Here is an 18,622-nt window from a genome sequence, read left to right as displayed (position 1 = left end):
TCATATCCACCTAAAATCTGTGACTTCCACTCCATCAATTCTGGTTTTACCTTCTTGGTAGGTCATGCACGCAGTCCTCCGTAATAGTTGTTCAGATATTTGAAGCTACAATTATGTCCTCCTACCCTTAAACCTTCTCATTTCCTTGCCAGGCACCCCAGTTTCTTCTCTCTCACCTCAGATGGCTTATTTTCAAACTGCTTTTGTCTTGGCCCTTTGGTGAACATCCTCTTAAAATTGTATGACATTGTTACAGATGCTTGTATATGATGTACATTGCATGGTACACTATGATGAGATTTACGTGTCGCAGGCCACGTGATAATGCTTCATCAAGGGGTTTGATGGGCTTCTTAGTCTCCTGAAAACTTAAGGGTTCAATCTGTCAGTGAGCCCAAGTCAAAGACAGTGTGCACAATGCTTCCAGAGGTACCACAACCTCCATCAGGAGGCCATACAGAAAGCGGTTCTGTGGAGTGGAAGTGCTTGTTGCCTTTTAAAGCTTTATCCTGTGGTTTCTGCCCTGGAGATACAGCTCAGCCTCTCCCCTGTTGTGCTTTTTTGGCAAAATCAATATAGCTTTTCCCTGTGCCCCATCACATAACAGTGACTCTACCTACTCTCCACCCAACAGCATAATGGCCTGCTCTGGGCCCATGAGACTTGCTCAGGCATTTTTTAGCAGCTACATGACTCACCATAACTTTAATTTGCAGGTAAAGATGCTTTTGTACCAATTTTTCATTTGAAATCAATAGGACAGATGAGTCCTGGGAAAGCCTATGTTGTCTAAATGACCCTGAGCTAGGCCTTGTAAAGGGTCACTCAAGTCCCCTTGTGCTCTTGACCAGAACCCTTCCTCTTCTCTCCATTTTGTGCCAGTCACCAGGGTTTCCTTCCAAAATCTCTCCCCTCCATTCACACTCACCTATCTGGGATCCTCAGCAGCCACCACCTCAGTATCTCCCTGCTTGCCTCTGGGCTTCTCTAGCTCCTCTTACTTGTGGCTGCCTTACCATGTTCCTCAAATATTTTGTGTTATCCTCCCTTGACTAAAAACGTCCTTGCAGCTGGGCGCGGTGGCTCGAGCCTATAATCGCAGCACTTTGGGAGGCCGAGACGGGCGGATCACGAGGTCAGGAGATCGAGACCATTCTGCCTAACATGGTGAAACCCTGTCTCTACCAAAAAATACAAAAAACTAGCCAGGCGAGGTGGCGGACACCTGTAGTCCCAGCTACTCGGGAGGCTGAGGCAGGAGAATAGCGTGAACCCGGGAGGCGGAGCTTGCAGTGAGCTGAGATCGTGCCACTGCACTCCAGCCTGGGCCACAGAGCGAGACTCTGTCTCGGGGGAAAAAACAAAAACAAAAACAAAACAAACAAAAAAACGTCCTTGCTTCCCTATTGCTATGGTTCAGAGTGCAGACTCCTTAGCCTGGAGTGCGTGATTCGCCAGAGAATGAGCCCATGGCCCAGCCTCTGTAACTGGCCTTCTCTTTCATCTCATACCCTATTTTTCCAGCTCAGTTAATTCCTATACTCACTGTTTTCTCCTACACATTGGTATACTATTCTCCCTACTGGGGTGGCTTTCTCCACTTCTTTTTGTTGAAATTCCACTCTTAATTAGAGGCTTAGTCATTCATTCACCACACTTAGGGAGAGCCTACTGTGTGCTTAAGCTGGGCATACAGAAGTGAAATTGTAAACCAACATGCAGCTTTTGAGGGACTTAGACCCTAAAGGGAGAGATAGGTATTAAATAAGTCCAAATAAAAATATGACCCCAAGCAAAAATAAGTGCTCTTGAAGAAAAAGAGCAGAGTGCTGGGCAAGGTGTGGGAGGTGCGGTGAGGCCCCATTAGACGGACTGGCCCTGAGGCCTCTCTGCAGTCAGGCTTAGGGAGACTGAAGGAGCTCAGTAGCCCAGTAAACAGTGATGCGGCTCAGGAGAGGATGGGGTCAAGTCTCTGTCTGCCGTAAAACCTGCCCCCTTGCACTTTGAGCTTGAGAGGTCTTTCCATCAGCAGCTCTTTCTGCTGGCACTGCATGCTTTGCTACTCTTGTTTGTGTGCATGGTCCTTCTCCCCAGTCAGATGAGAGACCTTTTCCAGAGTAGTAATCACAGTTCATTTTCACAAGCCCTCCAGCTCCCCAGCCCTAAATGGGTACTTAGAAATGCAAGGCCTTGATTAAGGGCCTCAGAAGGATGTGGGATGTCCTGAGTCCTTAAAATGTCATGTTTTCCCCCAAAGAACTCAAGGTATGGATTGCTAAAGACGTGCTCCGCTTGGGCATAGATAGATACCTGTTTTTCTTCTTTTTGAAGGAGATACAATAATTAAGCCCTTCTCCTTTACCTCGCCCTTAAATTTGGAATTTTATTTTCTTTTTCTTTCTTTAGTAATAAGGTAAAGAGCCCTTTTATGCCACAACTTAGGGATTCTAAAGCATATTCAGAATAATTTGCTTCATGGATGTGAGCACAGAAATTTGCAGATTTTGGGAGACATATACTGAATGTCTTATGACTTTCTCAATTAATAAACTAATCCTCCCTCACCCATTTTTTAAAGGTAAAAATATTTCACTAAAACAAGCTGGTTTGGAAAGGGGGAGATGAATTTGGCATTTAAATGTCAAATGCATGTTTTAAGCTAACTTCATTCACTGCCCGGTCCTGCCTCCATACATAATTAACATTTATAAAGAATGCAGATAGAATTCCCCTTGATAATGTCACATTGGTGTTAACAGTCTTTCTGCTTCTAAGTATCATATATGTAAGTCAAGAACAGAAATAGTTTGGACAGTTCTTGGCCCCTATTATTCCAAATTAGATTGAGAGAAGAAAAGAACCAAACCAGATATGGTATATTTTTGTTAAAATGTCAGCTCCTGCTGGGGTAGCTCCGTATGTTCCCACAGGTCTCCAGAAGGACTTGCTGTAGCAGAGCAAAGCAGAACTAAACAAATCCTCAGCTGGGTCCATGTGCTTACAGCCATTACGGGCCTTATAGGCATTTAGTAGTAGAGGAGCATCTCAGACGTGTAGGATGCTGGTGGAATTCATTGGGTTAAAGAAAAAATTTCCAAGGCCCATTTTTTAAGAATCGAAAATATTACTGCTGATCCTGAAATAAGGTCTTTGATGAGTCTCTCCTGTTGGGGTGTTAACCTAGAGGTCTGGCCATGCTCCAGTTCAGATAACGCTGTGTCTCTGTACTAAATTCTTCCTGTAGGTTCAATTAGATTTTGGCCTTTTTTCATCTTGGGCAACAACTCAAGAACTGCCCATTTCTAAGGCAGGAGCTTAGTGATGGATGCATTTGTTTCACTGCTGACAAAGATTTCAATGTAAAATCTGCCAGCCCCTTGAGGATGGAAACACAGATTGATCTCAGTGAAGAACGAGTCTATTGGTCCTCGTGCAGAGATGCATTAACGTCTCTCTGTGCTCTGGAAGGGGTTCACTTCCCCAGGTGGACCTGAGCAGGCTGGATGTTGCAGCCTATTCAGCGGCAGGATCGGGTCCTGTTCCTGGAAGAGAACTCCACTAAGGTACTTGTTAGAAGTCATCAGTGGTGTTAACACTCAGGTTCCTTTGGTCAGTGGTTCCACAAAGCAACATTTCCTCAGCACCCACTATTACCGGGCTTTCAACTGCTGTATGTGGCATTATGAGAACATAATGTTGCAGGTTTAGGTTTGCTGTGTACTTTTTACCAGGGGTGTATCTGTGTGTCTACTGATGAATTTCTTAGAGGTGTATTAGTTTGCTACCTTGGTACCTTTTGCCACTTAGTTTTGCTTTCTCCTTTTTAAGGAATAGCATGTGTGTGTGTGTTTCATTGCAGCGATCCACTGCAAATTGTGTATAAGCTTTTGTGGGTGTTTTTCTATTTTGACATCACCGTAAGTGTTTTGGTTCTTTTTCTTGAATGTTTGTTCTCTGTCTGGAGTCAAACCCGAGACAGACTTGGAAAGTGAATAGTGTGGGATCAGCTCTCCCACAGTCACTAGCCCCAGCCAGCCTTGTTTCTCAGGGACAGCCTAAGTGGCACTGGGGAAAGCAAGTGGACCTGCAGGGCACTCATTGACGTTAGTCAGAGCATCTGAAACAAGAAATTACAAGATTCCCGGGTCTAGACCCGGCTTATGGGAAGTTCTGTCTGCATCCAGGGAGCACCATGTACCTCTGTCAAATTTGTGGCTGTGCCTTTTAGTTTAGTTTAGACAGTGCCTCTCACTTAACATTAATTAAAAAACAGTTTTAAGCCTTTGTAGGCTTGGTATTACTCAGGCCAGTATCATTGTATCATTTGCTAAATTTTATGTAATAAGGTAATTGTGTCTATATTTCTTCACTGTTGTGCTAGAAAAGGAAATGAAACATCATAAATCTGAAGTGAGCATGGTCAGAGGCAATCGGATCTACAAAAGTGAGGCTGAAGAGAGGAAGCCTGAGCTGAGTGATGATTGATCCCTGTGACATCACAGAAGGACACATGAGCTAAGGACAGCCTTGATCACGAATCCTGGCATCCTGAGCCAAAACCCAGATGCAAAAACTTGAAGGGGATATTTTACAACAAGTGAGGGAAACAGCTCTCTTGACATTGGTGGTGATAGCCTGCGGGACTCATTACCCGTGAGTAAGTGGTGGATGATGGCTTGGGAACGGCCTCGCCCTGAGTAACAGGCAGAAACGCGCTGGCGGGCCTCCCTGGAGCCCTGTTCTCAGCTGCACTGCCAGTGGCTGAGCGGGCTGGCCTGGACCGTGCGCTTTACTTTATCAGCAGGTATTTACTAGGTGCCAATTATGTGTCAGGCTTGGTGCTAGGTGATGGGTGCAGGGAGTAGAGTTAAAGGACACAGTTCCTTCTCTTAGGAAGTTTCCTTGAAGGAAGTCAAGTGGCTCCTGAATTCTATCTAAGAAAGGCTTAAGAGAAGCAGTCTGGTTGAAGTAGGGGCTGGGGGCTCGTCTGAATGTGCTTCACTGTTTGGCTTTGTTTTACCTGTTTTATGTCTTAGATGAACAAAAAGAATTTCTAAAATACACTTTTATTTATACCTTAAATAAGACTAAGAAAACATTAGTTGTTTATATGTAAAAGCATTTGTTTTTGTTTTTTTGTTTTTGTTTTTGTTTTTTGGTGTTGGCTTGGCAGGAGGCTGTTGAGCTTATAGGTGGGTAAATGTGCCCCATCCCCTGGGTACCCCTCTTGACATGGCCATTACTGGCCTCTGTTTCCACCTGTTTATCCCTCATGTCACATTGACACATGGGTCTCCTAGATGTTTGTTTTGAGTTCTACCTCAAGCCTGGCTGCAAACTGCTTAGAGGTTGCCAACCTGGGTGAGTCAGGAATCAGCCTCACTTCTCAGTTCCACAGCTGATTTATTAGTCATCCCTGCATATCAGTTTGTCTGTCTGTTAAACAGAATAAAACAAGAGTGTTTCCTGCCGGTTCCCTGTGGAGTGTGGCAGGCCAGTGCTTGTTGGCTTCATTCAGAAACCAGGCCTCTTGGAAATACAGAGCAGTGTCCTCAGTGACTGCCCTTCACAGGTGGCTGCCCCACCTCTCTCCGCTTGCCTCCTGCTTTACATTCAGAGCAGGAAAGCTGTTAGCACAAGGTTCATTTAAAACCCCAGTTGAGGAGGTTATCATAGCATCCTTAATTCTAGTGAATGGCTCTGGTTTTCCCTTCAGCAGCTGGAGTGATTAAATGTCATAATATATCAAGGGAGTACCAATTATGAACATGGATTTCATGCTGGGTGCTTTTACATTCTTTGGTTGGTGTTGGGCATAGTACTAACTTACCTTGGCAGCACCTTTAATTGGGGCATTCATGAGTTGAATTGGACTCTGAGCAGCTGGAAGGGTCTGGGACTGAGGACTGCTGCCAGGGCTTCACCTGTCCTGTCACAGTTGGCCTGTTGGGGCATCTAGGATCGGCGTCTAGGATCTTACTCACGTTTGACTTCATGCTGCCCAGGCGACGAGGCAGAATATTTTTGCTTTGAGCTGTGATGCTGCGTTGGTTTTCATTGTAAAACATCAGAGTCAGAAGGTTCCCTAAGTGTGAGTTCTCTCGTTACAGGTTAGGAAACTGAGCCCATTAAGGATGTGACCTACTCAGAGTCTCATGAGACCTTTGACAGCGTCCAAACCTCTGCTGCATAGCAACATCTTTGGCGCAGACTGGGTACTTGATACCCACTTGTTGAATAAATTAGCAAACCCAGGTCTCTCGAGATTTGTTTAACAGTTATGTCAACTTTTTTTTGGTTTAAACTGTCCACATACCAAATCTGGTTTTGGTTCAGTGACTGATCTAGGGTGTTAGAGGATTCCGCCGGTTTTGTAGAAACAGTAGACAGACTGGTCAGCCTTTCATGTTGCTAATGCTGAGTGGCAAGTTTAACCCTATAGTTCCTTCTTTCTCTCATGTGGTATCTTAAAGCAGTGGTTCTCAAAGGGCAATTGCAGACCAGCAGCATCACTGTCCCTGGGAACTTGCTAGAAATGCAAATTCTTCCCTCCTGCCCCAGGCCTTCTGAATTAGAAACTCTGGGGCTGGGGCCCGGTAATGTTTTTACAGGCTCCTCAGGTTTGAGAGGAGGTTTGAGAACCAAGGCTGAGGTTTGAGAACCAAGGCTTTAAGAGCCAGGTCCTAACAGTGTTCCCTCTACTCGTGAATAGACTGTGCATGTGAGCGCCCAGTTATGAACACGCAAGAACCAGGCATGGGATTACATAACACTAGCAATCAAATAAAATGTAATGCAAGTTTTATCTGACATAGTTAATATATACATGGTAGTTCCTGTGCCAGTGGTAATTAGGCAAATGAAAAGTAGTTCATATAAATGGCCATAATGAATATTACCTAGGCAAATCAAGTTTTTATAGTTTTTCCCTATAGCTTTTTAGTATCTGCTAGCAGTCATTACTGTTGGTGACTTCCCTAATTACACAGATGTACATTCTTCACTCACAGAAATATACTCATTCATATATGAAATTCTGGCTCAAATTTCCCAATTGTTAGGATTCCCTGTGACCACCTATCTCTGGTTGAGTTTTAAAATCTCAAAAGCAGGATTTAAATGCAAATAGCTTATTTGGGAGGTGATCCCAGGAAGCACTGGTAGGGGAGTAGGGGAGTGAGAAAGAAAGGAAACCAATAAAGGATTTGTTATCAAGCAGGTTACCCCTTGGGCCCTGGGGCTTAGACCTGCTGTGGAAGTCTGGGAGACTGAAACTTACTTTAGATCAAGGGAGCTGGGGTATTTATCTACCACTTCCAGTCAGTCTGGATGAGGGCTGCTCACCTAGTGGGAGTAGGGACAGGACATTAATTCCCTCTCGCTTTTAGTCTACCCAGTGTACAGGTAGGTCTAGAGGGCTCTGGCAGCCTGAGAGAATCCTCAGAGTCACAGGTGCTTGCAGTTGGAAACTGGCAGATAGGAGGGTTTAGAAATGACGAATGCATATTGTCTACTTTACCACCCATTAGTGGTCCTGGGCTGGGGCTTCTCAGGCTTTCATGTGTACACTGCCCCCAGGTCTTTGAGGCGCACCAGTGCTGTCACTCTTGGCACAGGAAGGGTTTTCCCTGGGGTTCCTGTTCTGGAGGGGACATGGGCAGGCAAGCACTCGGGGGCTGAGAGCAGCTGCCAAGGGTGGTGGCAAGAAAAGGGAGAGGGCACTATGAGAATAGACTCTGGGTCTCAGAGTCTGGGCCAGGGACAGGGCAGGATGGAGTGAATGAAAAATCCTGGGGCACACAGATGGCTGGTATCAGGTCTCTTTGTCTCTGGGGGAGGAGAAAAGGAAAGCAGAGGGTTCTGGGCACTGGTAAGAGGAATAGAAGGCAGAAGAGAAACTTAAATTTCTTGCCAGCCTGTGCCTTTCCTCTAACTGCAACCCACACCCCCACCTTGTCCTACTGTTGTTTTCCATTTTCTCTAGGTTGAGAGAACTGTCAGAAGCCAGTCAGGCTGGGAAGAAAGGGAGCTTTATGCCTGGCCTCCCTGTGGGTGGGTCCGCTGGCATGTTGTTTGCGTGCCACAGTGGTGAAGATGGGGAAACTGGAACTGTGCATTCTTACTGAGATAGTCCTCAATACAGTTTCAACCGGTCCATGATGAAAGGAGAAAGTTAAGGACAGTGAAGAGTGCTGTGATGGTGCTGATGGTATTTGATTGCCAACCACCTTTATTCTGATTATGTTCATTCTTTCCCTTTTTTTAATTTTATCTTTTTAGAGACAGGGTCCCACTCTGTCGCCCAGGCTGGAGTGCAGTGGTGTGACAACAGCTTACTATAACCTCAGATTCCTGGGCTGAAGTGATCCTTCTGCCTCAGCCTCCCCAGTAGGTAGGACTATAGGTGTGCACCACCATGCCTGGCTGTTTTTGTTTTTGTTTTTTTGTAGAGACAGGGTCTTGCTGTATTGCCCAGGCTGGTCTTGAACTCCTGGCCTCAAGAGGTCCTCCTGCCTCAGCCTCCCAAAGCACTGGGATTAAAGGCACGAGCCATGGCACCTGGCCTTTTTTCTTTTTTCTATGCTTCCGTTGTTCTTTCTTTTATAAAACAAAGGAATAGTTTTCGTGTTGATTGTTAAATGTTTTTCTCTGTTAAATTTATTTTGAAATAATAATAGATTCACAGGAAGTTGTAGAAATAGTACAGAGAGGTCCTTTTTTTTAGTACCCCTCACCTAGTTTCTGCCCATGGTACTATATTATTTAACTCTAATACAATACCAAAACCAGGAGATTGACTGTGGAACAATCCACACACCTTATTCACATTTCACCAGTTTTGCATGTACTTGTGTGTGTGTGTGGGGGGGGGGGGGTTATATGCATTTTTATCATGTGTAAGTTCATGTGATCACCACCACAATCACGATGCAGAACTATTCTTTCACCACAAAGATCTCCCTCATACTTTTTGTTTTTTTTTTTTTGAGATGGAGTTTTGCTCTTGTTGCCCAGGCTGGAGTGCAATGGCGCGATCTCAGCTCACTGCAACCTCCGCCCCCTTGGTTCAAGCGATTCTCCTGTCTCAGCCTCCCGAGTAGCTGGATTACAGGCCTGCGCCACTACACCTGGCTGATTTTGTATTTTTAGCAGAGACGTGGTTTCTCCATGTCAGTCAGACTGGTCTTGAACTCCCGACCTCAGGTGATCCGTCTGCCTCAACCTCCCAAAGTGCTGGGATTATAGGCGTGAGCCACCATGCCTGGCCCATCCTGTTAATTTTTAAAGTCATTTCCCTTGGTAAAAAGTTGACAGCTTTATAACATTTCTTTCTCCCAGTTAGGAAGGAAAATGGCCCAAAAACTTACCAAATTAAGGGGTCACTGCCACTTGTGTCCCTGTTGAAGTGGGACAGCACAGTGCTCTGCACAGAAGCCATTCTCCTGAAAGAGGCAAGTGTGTGTTTCTGCCCAGGGCTATAGAGAAGGAAGGGTGAGAAAGATCATTTTTCTCAGGTCTTTTTCCTTCAGTACTCAGCCCTCGAGAGGCCTAAGTCATATATTAGACAGCTCAGGCTTCTGTAACAAAATACCATAGTTTGAGTGGCTTAAACAACAGACATTTATTTCTCATAGGTCTAGAGGCTGGGAAGTCCAAGATCAAGATGCCAGCCAGCATGGCCCCTGACGAGGACCCTCTTCCTGGCTTAGAAACAGCTGCCTTCTCACTGTAATCTCACATGGCAGAATATATGTATCTCCCTCTTCTTATAAACCCTACCCTCATGAATTCCTCTAACCCTAATTACCTCTCAAAGGCCCCATCTCCAGATACCTTCATAGTGGGGGTAAGGGCCTCAGTATATGAAATGTGAGGGAACAGAACTCAGGCCATAGAAAGTATCTTCATCAAGGGCTGCTCCATATTCTGCCATCTCCTCAATTGCAAAATCAGTGGAGTATCTTGGCAGAGAGGCAACAAGAAAGGTTTAGGCCCTGTATTGCCAGCCTTGTTAACTTCGTTAAATTATTTAGCCCCGTCAAGCCTGAGTTTTCTCATCTGCAAAACTGAGAGAGTCGTGTGGATGATGTCTGAGGCCCTGCTTGCTGAATCTGCAGCTGCCTGCCTCCTGTGACCCTCGTCTTCCTTTCCTCCATTTCCACTGATTGGTGGTGAGAGCCCAAAGGCCGAGTTTGTTGATCCCTGTACCAGCTGTTCTTACTTATTCCCACTTCTGGGGGCAAAGGAAAAAAGAGGAGTTTGAGATTTTGAACTTCACAGTTTTGACCAGAGCCATCCTGTTTATTTTCAGTTATGTAGAAGCATATTTGAGATTCTGATGTATGTGCCTACACACAGACACACATGGCCTGAGCACAAAAGTATTTGAGAAAAACAAGGCTCTTACTGATTATTTCCTTCAGTCTCAGACTCTCTCTACACCAGTTCACTTATTACTCAAGCATTTGATTCTACAAGAGGCAGAATTTTCGAACATAAGATTCCTATGCCCTGACTGACAGTGGAGCTTAGAAGCCCAGCCTGGGACCCTCTGGCCATTAGCCAGGGACTCTTTGGGGTCCCAGTAGGCTTCCCCTTCACCCTTTTCTTCTCTCCCATAGACCTCAGGGATTGGCCCACCTGTCCAGGTGCCTGCCTCCACTGTGTCCTCCCTCATCCCTTGTATCCCAGAACTCTGGGGAAGGAATAATGTTTTCCAGTGTCTCCCCAGTTTTGCTGTGTTTGAAATAAGCACACAGTCCCCTTTTAAGATTTTATTGCATGTTAAAACAAAAATGGGAAACAGAGGTTTGCGAAAAATAGCCAATAAATAGCCAACAATGGGGATGTTATAAAGTTATGAGAAATACTAAAAATAATAGTTGTCCTGGGTCTTGGTCAAACATTAATAAACTAGCTCTTTCCTTGGCTCTTCTGACTGCCTTCTCTCTAGATATTGTCTTGAGGTTGTAGCTTCCACTCGTTTTCTGAAGGGCCCTACCTCCTAGCACATACACAAAGCCCCTAGAGAACAGCTGTTGGCAGCAATCAACGCTTACAAAACAGCTGAGACTGGTGGGCTGTAATTACTCTGAAATCTTCTTGCAGGCTGAGATTGGAGATGGCCTTTGAATTGTGGGCAGCTTGGGGGTCTCCCACTGCAAAGGTCCCACAAAGTGGAGAGGATTGCATGGCCATCTTTTCTGCCTTTCCTCTCCCTTCATGCCACTTTTCTTGATGTCTTTCCTGAGAAAATTTGTACACTCCATAATTGCAACTTGTAAGACTCACTTGCCAACAAACCCAAGAGTGTAAGTCCACAGGGCCTTTCCTGGAATAGGCACTTTTCACTGGCCTGTTTTGAAAAGGCTGTGTTCTTTCTAGTAATCCCATGGGGTTGTACACTTTAACCTGACATTTAGCCCCCAGCTGTTGCATGTTGCTGCCCATATAGGGAATGGATTTTCTCAGGAGTCCTCACACTGCCAGCCCAACAAGAAACCAGGGCTTGTTGCTCTCTGCCTGCCAGCACCACCCTTTCTTCAGATGCTGAGCTCTTCTGTGGCCTCCCATTTTCCTGCCAGCCAGAGGGAGGTGACCAATCTGAACTTTGGTTCCAGAACCTATTGGGCTACTTTGAGGACATCAAGTTGTGCTCCTGTCCGCTTGGCTAAGAAAAAAAGACAGAACCCTATATGGTTTAGGGATACTGACATAGATGGTAGGTTAAAGAAAAGCCAGAGGATAATAACATTTAATTCAGGATGGTGTGGTCTCAGAGGAGCAGAGAAATGGCGGGAAGTGATCCTAGGAAGGGCATTTTCTATTTCTTAAACCAAGTAGGAGGCATGTGAATGGGTCATTTATTATTGTTGTTGAAATCACAATACTATAAAATACGTTCTTTGGAATTTAAGAAACATTTCATTTTTTTAAAGAGGAAAGAACACAGTTCCTTGTCGTTGAGGTCAGCATGGGGCTGATCTAAAAGGATATTGACACAGGAACTGGGCAGTGAGGCAGTAAGGATGCAGTTGGAGGAATATCAGGTGGGAAGATGCCACACATTTGTTGGGTTAGCCACCACATTTCCCCCCTCTCATTTTCTCTTCAGGAAAAATCTCAGATCCAAGAAAGATGTATGTCCTAAACAAATCCCTCCCTAAAATCAGTTAAGGTATAACCACTTTTAAAAGCTCTTTGTCTGTTTTATCCACTGGGTGTTGACTGAGCCCACCCAGTGCTTTACCTGATAGGAGCACTAGTGGGAAATACAAAAGAAGCTGAAGAGGCATGCACATGTGTCAAAAGACCAGGAACCGTCCTCGGACCTTATGTATGCGTGAGCAGGTTTGCATCAGTGCGGTACAGCCAGGTTGCCTCTGCTGCAAGAATTCTAAAGCACAAACCCTAGATGCAGTCAGTCCACAAAGGGTGCAGGTAGGGCACCAGTACTCATCAGTGCTTGTTGTGTGCCAGCCACCCTCCCTGTGTCATCTCATCCTCCCCACACCATCCTGGGAAGCAGGCATTAGCATCCCTGTTCACAGGTGAGGGTTACATAGGAAACTGAAAATAATTATCTTCCATGTACCTTTCCTTCCGGTGGAATGTTTCTAATCGTTGTATCCTCCATGGTTATATATGGGGGATATAAGGTTGCCATTTCCATAATTAATTGTTGTCTGTAATGGGGTTGTGGGTGGGGCAGGGCACGCATTGGTTCCTAGCTCAGACATTTTCTTTTGGATGACCTTGGATGCCCTTGAGCCTCAGAATATGTCTGCAAGACTTGGAGGATTCCCCCTGCTTTTGCCTCCGTGCTTTATGGTCTGTCAGGGTAGGTAGGAGGACCGTGTTGGGGAGAAGGGTCTTAGTTAACTGAGTGACCCTCTGTCTCTGTGCACTCAGCTTGTGAACTAGGTGAGCTGGGGGCAGTTTCTTTTCACCCCTTGCCATATGCAGATGAATAGAAGCTGGAAATTTGACTTGTGTGAGGTCACCTGAGTTGACAGACAATGAGAGCCCATGACTTGCTAATGCCTGTGGTCTGTAACCTGGAGATCATGGCCTGGCTAGCTGGCCCTGGACAGAGGCAGTGATCAATAATGTGTAAGGCATTGTTCAAACAGGAACCTCGATGAGGAAGAAAGAAGAGCTGAAAATTTCGCCCCGCAGGGGAGAGACTTTTTAGGAAAAAGCAGCCAGAGAGGGGTTCTGTGTCTCTGGGAGTTGACTTATTGGATGGTGAAGGTGGTTTGAGAGTTTCTGCAGTCATAGCGACTATCTTGTTTATGAGACGCTGCTGCCACTTCCTCCAGAGGCTTTCCGCATGTGCCATTGTTCCAGTAGAAGCCTCTTACATGGCCACTTGGGATGAGGGTGGTTTGGTTTGGTTAAAAACAAAACCCTGTTAATGGAAGAAGTCATTTTTTAAAAAGAATCAAACAATTTAACCCCAAATGGATCGATGTGTACCCTTTTGATGTGGAGCTGGGCCCTTTCTTCCAATGTAGATCTGCTAATTTGGGGTTCTCTGCCTTCCTTTTATTACATGAACCACATCCATAAAATACCATTGACGAAAATTTCCAGTTTGCTTCTTAAAAGTAAAGCCAGAATTTGACCACTTGTGAAGCAAGCTGAGTATAGATTTCTTTTGGAATTTTTTACAACTTCCCCAACCACACTTAATTCAAGAGCACATTTTAAAAAATGATCTCATTATTAAGTCTCTTCAAAGTACTTACTTGGTTGTCACAGAAAGGTTCTTTTACACTGGTTTCATAATTTATGTAATGTTTAATTAAATTTTCTATTTTCATCAACAAATATAACCATCCTAAGCAGTTTTGGAAATGACCCCAGCTGACTCTTGGTAAGGGTAACACTTGAGTGTGTGGAAGCAGAAGACCATGGGTGTGGAGAGCGAGCCTGCCCAGTGTGGACATAGCCGTCCGCTGGCATCACTTACTGAGGGACGGGGTGGCGTGCAGTTAGCTCGCTGGCAGGTCACTTAAGCGGAGGTCGATAACAGGCTTGCCAGGTAGGTGTCGTTATCCCTGTTACAGATGACCAAACGGAGGTGTGGGAAGAACAAGTTGCTTGCTCACAGCAGCGCTGCTGACAGCGGCAAAGCCGATTCCACAGTCTCAGGCATTTCGCTACCTGCAGACCCTGCCCTGTGGGAGCCAGCTGTCTCTGAGGTGAGGGGCTGGAGGCGACCCACAGCCTGCATGAGAAGGAGCAGGCCAGAGTTGAGACGCTGTTCCCTCTCCTCGCTTCAGTATTGTCTTGGATCCTCCTGTTTGGTTCGCACCCCAAGAGCTGCCTTGGAGAAAGGCGTCACTCCCTCACAGAAAACGTTTTGTCCTGAATGGAGAAGCTGCCTCCAGCTGAGTGTCCAGGAAGTGAGCTATTGTTCACACAGCATGTTCTAAACGTTCTCTGCCAGAAGGAAGCCCTTTCCCTCTGGTGTATCTTTTAAAGCAAAACAACAAAAAACAAAGGAACCTGGGTTTTGATTAACTTGTTTTTTAGATAGAATTTTGTTTATTTTGGAACCAGATGAATGTGAATGGCAAGTACAAGCCCTGTCTAATCGCTGTAAACTGAAACGTGCAAGGGAGGAGGGTGGTGTGGACTATTTGCCTGGCATCTGTAGTTTTACGAGGACTACAGATGTTTCCCAGAGTAAGTAAGGCTGGCATCTGGTCAAGTTACAGAGGGAAACAGGCGCAGTATCTCCTGCTATGGCCCTGGGAAATGGCAGGGACTAAAATCCCCCAGCAACAGAGGCGGACAGGCATTGCCTTTGAACGAGGAACAGATCTCACCATCCGTGCTTACAGCAGCAAGAACCTTGCCTTTTAGGATGATGTCATTCAGGGAATGAATGAATTACACCAAAACTGTGTCTTTTAGGCAATGCACAGCTTGCTCAGACTTGTGTCATAATAAATTAACTCCTCATTATAGCCCTACCTTGAAAGCAAAGGCTGCACTCAGACCTCTTGTACATTGTGTCAGATCTTTACGGCAGGCCTCTGTTGGTATGTGCATTTTGTGTTTGAGGAAACTGAATCTTAAGGAAGAGAAGTCGGGTCATTTGCCCATAGCAATGATCCCATGAGTGAGGACTCTTTTTCACCTTATAGAAGAGGAAATTGAAAGTCAACAAAGTTAAATGACTTATCCAAGGTTCCACAGCTAATTAAGTGTCAGAACCAGAACTTGAACTCAAGTTTTTAATTCATAAGTCCTTGTTCTTTCCACCCCTACACACTGCCTTTCCAATGTTCTCAATCCAGTGCATTTGAAATCCTACGCTGAGCTTTAATAGAGTGAAAGCTAGGCTTGAAACAAGCTGGACACCATGAATTAGGTAGATAATGAATTGAGCAATGCCCACATATGGCTAGTGCTGTGACCCATGGACGTTATTTTGATTTTCTCATGTTTGCTTTTCTCTTCTTTAAAGTGGGAAGAATGCTAGCTCCCCACCAGGGTGCTTGTGAGGAGGAACTGAATCACCAGGAGGGCAGTCAGCTGGTGCCTAGTGCAGCAAGGACCCCACTGAAAGAACCCAGCCCAGAACCTCACACCGTGCAAGTCTTGAGTTTTCACATTGTTGAACAAAAGTGCTTTCAGGGTCGGTGGTTGACCTTGCTGTGAGCACATGAATTCTATTTTCAGGAAAGATGAATGAGCCTTCAGTGTAGTTCACACAGCTTTCACATACTCCCGAATTTTGAAGGTGTATTTGATTTTGTAATTTTATTTGATTTCAGGAGACAGAGGATACACACATATTCTACTAGCTAAGTATTCTAATGTGCTGCTTACCATGCTAAAGGAACTCTCAGATGTAGGGATCAATTTCTTTTGACCCTGATTAATATGAGCCAGTTTCCCAGGGTCTACTCATCCTGGGAACACTGATAATTGAGTTTTCAGACTGTCAAGACTGGGGTTAGCCTGGGTTCCAAAATAGAGAAAGCCACACCACAACACAGAAGCTGTGCTGAGAGCCCTTACCCCAGAAGGCTTTGTGACAGGGAATAATGGTGCCATCGACTTTCCCACATTCCTTTCTCTTTGTTTCCTTCGCCTCTCGGGCATGTCTTTGCTTATTAGCATGTTGAGCAGAGTTCATCACAAATGAAACTCAGACTAGTGTTAATCTTACAATTTATTATCCTCTAAAAGATCTGATCCTGAAAGATGTTTCCAGTATTTCAGTATGAGACTTTTCAAACTACAGAAAACTTGAAAGACTTGAATAGTGAATGCCTGTATATCTACCACGTAGGGCATGGATTCTATAATTAGCATTTTGCTGTACGAGCTTTATTGCATCTATCCATCTGTCTACCCCTCAGTGCACTTAGCAATCATGTTATTTTTTGATGCATTTCAAAGTAAGTTGCAGACATCAGTACTTTCATCCCCAAACACTTTAACATATATATGATTAACTGGAGTTTGATGTTTGTTTATAGTTATTTGGGGGGGGTAAAATTTATACAAAGTGAAATCTATTAAGTCTGTTATTCCATCAGTTTTGACCAATACATACATTTGTCTAACCTAAATTCCTATCAAGATACTGAACATTACTATCGCTCCCAGAAAGTTCCCTAGTGCCTTCCCCAGCCAGCCAGTCCTCACCCAGCCTCTTCTGGTAGTTTTCCATTCTCAATTACTTTTGCCTATTCTAGAACTTCATATAAATGGAATCTTTGCGGCACGTGCTCTTTCGTAGGTCGTATCTGAAAGCTTTTAACTAGTGCTTTAAACTGAAGTTTAGGGACTCTGTCAACTTCGTTTACCCACCTTCTTCCTGTTTCGCAAGTTCAGAGGTAATTAGGAGTGGCAAACTGCAGGAAATCTCAAGGCAACTGATGGATCCTGATAGTGTATTTGTATTAAGTATATATGTATGTATTATTAAACCGTAAGTATATATAATTCAGTGCTGAGAATCCTACATCTGACCACCCTGATATTATAAGACAGGTGTTCCCTGTAGAATCTGAGGAGCTAAGACCCGTTTCCCTGGCCGCACTACTGAGGAAATTGATTCTGAGTGAAAGTTTAGGATGTTTTCGTTGGCCTGGTTTTATCCATAGCCAGACTAGCAGTGTGCCGTAATGACATTCAGATTGTGAAAGAACCAGACGGAGGGAAGGTTACTTGGAGGCTGGTGGGGGTGCCTGAAGGACCAAGTGGCAGGTTAACCAGTGTTTTTAGGTAACTGCAGGCTTTCTGAGGTTTGTGTACTTCCTCCTCACCCCTCCCCACCATGCCAAAAGATAAGCCTGCTCCTCGATGAAAAGTAGATTGTGTACATTGAACTAGAACCCAAATACATAATCCTCATTAATCTTTTAGATTCTTGACCCACTTATTAAAGCCAGTACTTGGCATATAACCCAGAGTTATGTGGCAAGCAATAATAAAGTTAATTGGAATCTAGGTCTCCCAACTTTTTTATTCTTTCAGCAGTTTCTTGGCACTTTGAGTAAAAGATTGCTTTTACAGTAGGCTGTTCTGGTATGAGAAGGTCGTTTGGCAAGTATTAGTTCCGTGTGTTTCCTTCACGTCATGTCAAGTCAGGGCTACGTATTTCTTCTCGGTCATGTTCATGTCATGTCCATGTATTTCCTTTCTGTCAAGTTGCAGATGTGGGTCTAAGCCCTGACCTCTGGGTCAGGGAAAGGGCCAGCTGGTAGTTGCGGGGTGCGAGGTGCTTTCAGGGAGCAAGACCCAATATCAGCAACCCAAGAGGTATAGGAAAGACAAAAATGAGGGGGCAGGTAGGAGGTGAGAGCCTGAGACCGTGCTCTGGAAGCCAGAGCTCCCTGGCTTTCCTCTCTCCACCAGCCTAGCCTGGGGCAAACACAAAAGACAGGCTTTAATAGGAGCCTTTGTCAGGGAAGACGGACAAAGCACTTTTGAAACAAAACAGCTCTGTTGTCTCTCAGCCTAGTAGAAAAAGGGGAGTTGAAAAAGAAGGTGAAGATGTAAAGGGGATTGAAGTAGGGGGACACAGCAATGAACATGGTAACAACCTGAGTGCCGCCCTGTGAGACACAGCTGAAGTGGAGACCGAGCCCGCTCTGTGGAAAAGGAGTTCTTCATTGTTAGCGGCCATGTCTGATCGCCTCGGCAAGGACAGCCCTGAGCCCGCTGGCAGATAGTTACTCATTCCCTGCCATGCGCCTTTCCCCTCCCCCACCCCATTCTGCCTCCCTCTCCTAAAAGCAGTTGACAAGGTTAGAAAATCAGGACAAATAATTTACTTCAATCCGTCTTTGTCTTTCCTGAGGCCATGCGCAATTCAGTCTGGGAGGAGAAGGAAAAAAAATCACCCAGACCCTGGCCAGTGACCCTTTTTCAGATGTGGAATCAAAGCCCACTCTAGGCTGAGAGCCTGTCTGCTGCTAAGAGGCAGAAGACAGAGATGGTGATGAATTCTTATGTGGTTTCTGGGCCTGGGAGTGCAGCTGTCAGCAGTCTTTAGAGTTCTTTGCACAGCCTAAGGAACCGATTTTGACGTCAGCAGTCGCCTGATGGGATGGGCACAGAGCATGTGGTGAGGCTGAGGAGGCTGTGGCTC

The 18,622-nt window shown here is 45.2% G+C and overlaps 1 protein-coding gene and 1 long non-coding RNA gene across 34 annotated transcripts in view; one reads left to right on the top strand and one right to left on the bottom strand.

Moving 5' to 3' along the window:
* Positions 1-18,622, top strand: part of ANKS1A (ankyrin repeat and sterile alpha motif domain containing 1A) — a 195,060-nt gene that overhangs the window by 133,369 nt on the left and 43,069 nt on the right. The gene's annotated exons all lie outside the window — the stretch shown is intronic.
* Positions 10,763-14,297, bottom strand: LOC141410118 (uncharacterized). Its single transcript, XR_012433895.1, has 2 exons — positions 13,976-14,297; positions 10,763-13,411 (listed from the first exon to the last, which is right to left on the bottom strand). It is a non-coding gene; the product is annotated as an uncharacterized lncRNA (long non-coding RNA).

The sequence above is a fragment of the Macaca fascicularis genome, chromosome 4 (genome assembly GCF_037993035.2).
Source record: "Macaca fascicularis isolate 582-1 chromosome 4, T2T-MFA8v1.1".
Taxonomy (NCBI): domain Eukaryota; kingdom Metazoa; phylum Chordata; class Mammalia; order Primates; family Cercopithecidae; genus Macaca; species Macaca fascicularis.
Note: the sequence above shows the minus strand (reverse complement) of the source record. Positions and strands in the feature narration are given on the sequence as shown.